This window comes from Phaseolus vulgaris, chromosome 7, assembly GCF_000499845.2.
Source record: "Phaseolus vulgaris cultivar G19833 chromosome 7, P. vulgaris v2.0, whole genome shotgun sequence".
NCBI classification, from domain to species: domain Eukaryota; kingdom Viridiplantae; phylum Streptophyta; class Magnoliopsida; order Fabales; family Fabaceae; genus Phaseolus; species Phaseolus vulgaris.
Genome location: NC_023753.2, coordinates 21,329,848 through 21,333,766, shown reverse-complemented (window position 1 = coordinate 21,333,766; position 3,919 = coordinate 21,329,848). Strand labels below are relative to the sequence as shown.

The window sequence follows — 3,919 nt, the reverse complement described above, 5'->3', positions numbered from 1 at the left end:
AGTACAAGAGTTGTGGAGAAGTTAGCCTTACCCACTGTCTCACATACCAAGCCCTACAAATTACAATGGCTGAGTGAAGTAGGTGAAATCATGGTGAATAAACAAGTCCTCATTAACTTTGCAATAGGAAAGTATAAAGATGAGGTTTTATGTGATGTTGTGCCCATGGAAGCATCTCATCTTCTTTTAGGAAGGCCTTGGCAATATGATAGACATGTTTTACATGATGGCCTATCCAATACAATGTCTTTTTCCTTCCTAGGGCGCAAGGTTATATTAAAACCCCTCTCTCCCAAAGAGGTTCATGAGGACCAAATAAAAATGAAAACTAAAAGAGAAAATGAGAAAGAAAAAGAAGTAAGTACTACACCGAGTCACACCATTTTCTCCTCTAAATCCATCATGTTGACTCGTGCTATACCTCAAATGGACCCTCCAAGGTCTTCTTCTTCTTTATCTTTTTCTTTACCCAAGGTTCCTATTTCAACACCACCTTGGTTAAAATATGTTAGGGATGATTTTTTCATACCTCCTAATGGGTTTCACCATTTAAGAGGTCTTTTTCCAAAAAACATCATCATTCCCAAACAAATTTTCCAACTTGGTCGATTTATAGGACATCCTTTTCTGCAATCCCTTTGGTTCCATCTGCCAAGTCATGTCTTCCTTTTTCTTACACTTTTGATTGTAAAAGTAAACTGACTTTGTTATATGCAGGGATTCAGAATTCGTGGACGAATTCTCTCCAACTCGGGGAGTATGATGAGAGTCAAGTAAAGGAGGTTTTTATTAATGAAGGAAGAGGCAATTCACCATCACACTTGAAGTTCTTCCTTCTAGTCTTCTCAAAATTAAAAGAAGACATAAAATAAAGAGAGGCCCAAGCCCAAAGCCCAAGCCCAAGCCCAAGTCCATCCTATGAAGGGCAAGGCCAAGTTTTAAATAATAAATAATATTGTTTGAAGGTGCTTAGAGGGAAACATTAGAAACCTCTATTGTTAAAGCATCTTTTAGTCTTTAGTTAGGAGTCGTAGGGGGTGTGTGTTAGTAGATAGGTGTAGGAGTAGAAAAGGAGGTGCCAAAGTGAAGGAAGAGGTCACACCTTCCTCATGCTTTGTTTTAGGCGCCAATTCTAGAAGCTTTTTAGGAGGGAGTTTTTGAATTTATGTAGCTTACATTTCAGCACCTTAGGCTATAAATAGAGGTGCTCTCTTTGTAAATTTCAGATTGGAATTTATCTAAAGAAACTATACTCAAAATTGGAGTGAGCATTGGAGAGCTTTTGAGCCTTCTTCTCTAGTCTTATCTTGAAGGATCCATGGTGTCCTCAAGTGGCGGCAGCACACTCATCTAGGAGCAACCACACTTCTAGTGGCGTGATCATTCATCATTCATCCATCTTCATGAGCAATTCTCTTCTCCTTCCTTTCTTCTTTGTTAATTCCTTGTCTTAGCTTGTTTCCTTGTTGTTTTTGGTTCGGTTTTTAAGTTTTCCAGCAGCTGTTCTTATTTTTTCTTTGTGTTTGGTTCGGTACTTTTCTTTTTCCAGCAAGTATTTTCAGTTCTATGCCTTTCTTTTACATTTTGTTCGGTTCAGTTTGCTTCCCTTCCAATTCTATTCGGTGGATTTAAGTTTTACCTCTTTTTGTTGGTTCAATTTGACAATAATTGGATCTTCTATATGAGTTTGTGTTTTGGCACTAGTTTTGGTGAGTTCTTGTTCATAGAACCTTGATCCATTTCTATGATAAAGTGCCTAGCTCTTAACCAACTCAAGATGATTCCTAAGAATGTCAAGAATCATTCTAATTGTGCTAGTGGAATCACATCACTAAGAGTGTAAAAACTTTGCAGTGTTTCCATAATTCAGAGTAGTTTATAGCTGCCTTTACAATGTTGTATCTTGATCCCTTTTTGACAACAGGCAGAATTTACCTAAAATCACCTCCCAGAACAACAACATTCCGACCAAAAGGCTTCTTACTGTTCTATTCATCTACAACCTTCATAATATCTCTTAATGTTCTATCGGATGCCTCAAAACACAACCTGTTCATCATTGGAGCTTCATCCCATATAATCAACTGTCTCAATCAATAACTTAGAACGAAGACTTCCATGAATTATGTTACAAGTTGATTCCTCATTTATAATTAGTGGAATACAAAAGGTAGAATGAGTTGTTTTTCCACCAAGAAGCAATAAAGAAGCAATCCTACTTGAAGCAACATTTAATACTATCATTCCTGTAGATCTGATTCCACTGGACAATGTCTTCCACATAAATGTTTTTCCTGTTCCACCATATCCATATAAGAAAAAAAAACCTCCTTCTTGATTATGTACTACTATCATTATATTTTCATATACATTCAGTTGTTCAGCAGTAAGACATGTATATAGTGATTCATGCATTTCAGACATGGTTGTTCTGTCATAACTGAGTTCATCAATAAGAAATCTATTTTCCAAAATATATGAATTTGATCGAATAGGCTGAGGTAGACAACTGAAATCCTTTAAAGACTTACCATTTGAAACTAATAATTCATCTATTTGTCAAAGACAAATATTATGCAATTCAGAATCGTCAATATGAAGGCCTGGAAAAAACATTATATTAGACATTTGATTTAAAGCATACAAATATAAGCAGAAATTACATAGCTTTGAATTATAATTTAACTTTGACATAAGCATTTCGTTTATACCTGGTAAGTTAATCTCTCTCCTTTTTTTGTATACAACATCATCACATAGTAACTTCCAAGTACATCTCCATACTTCATCAGGCTTAGTCACTGTATTCATCATTAACAGCGTAACAAACAAAGTTCTCAGTTGTTGTGCAGAAGCAATACAACTAGATTCTTTAATTGTATCAATAAATTCTCTATCATCGGCCAATAGGCCCATTGTAAAGCAAGCTTCTTGATACGTCTTATAAGTTACGCTATTAACAGTTTTTATGCTGTCATAATCAGTACAACCTGTTTGATTTGTTAGCAATATCCTCAAATAATACAATTCACCTGAGCCTGGAGGGACAAAGGTAAGTCTTCCAATGCTAAATTAGTTTTTTCTTGGTTTCCATTCTCTTTGTTAAGCCATCCAAACAAATTTGGTAGGGAAATCAGCATACATCAGAGTTCTCCCTTCAACATATTTCTTATTAGCCTCAAACCAAGCTAAGAACATAGTATTCTTGTTTTCATTATTCTTCAAGACATCATCAATTTCATCATCATCTTTAAATAGCACAACTTGCTCACAGAATAAATGGAAGGTTAATATTTGAACAGGAGGCCATCTATGATGAATATCAAACCCAAATATTTTCCAAGTTGCTTCGCATGGAGATATGTATTTGCAATCATAGAATTGTTGTATCTCATCTATAACTGAGTCTTCATCAGACTTTGTGATTTTAAGACTTGCCCTATCAGGACCTTTGTTGACGTATTTAAACAAATACTTGATTGAGTTGGATTTGTTGCAATATTCCTTATTAACATGGCCTTGATATCTCATGATAAGCAATGGATTATATGGGACAACATTTCTATTATCTAATTTAATCCCATTCTTTTATATGAATATACCAATATCTCTACGTCTATAACATGGATAACCATCTTGATCAATAGTAGTGCTCAATGTAAATATTTTGGGATAAAATTTAGAACATCTACCTCCTTTCATGTAAGGTGAGCTAAACCTAGCGGGACCACACAGTCCATGTATCATGAATGCATTAACTGTCTTTGCCAATTTAGGATACAATTCTGCATGAGGTAATTCAGCTGAAATTACTTTATCAATGTCTCTGGGATTTAACAACTTACTTGCACTGTCTAACCACAATAATATATGTGCATGTGGTAATCCCCTTTTTTGAAATTCAACTGTGTACATGCCT

The 3,919-nt window shown here is 35.3% G+C and overlaps 1 pseudogene; it reads right to left on the bottom strand.

The window, feature by feature from the left end:
* Positions 1 to 1,956: 1,956 nt before the first annotated feature.
* LOC137828537 (uncharacterized) lies at positions 1,957 to 3,915 on the bottom strand (annotated as a pseudogene).
* Between the last annotated feature and the right edge of the window lie 4 nt (positions 3,916 to 3,919).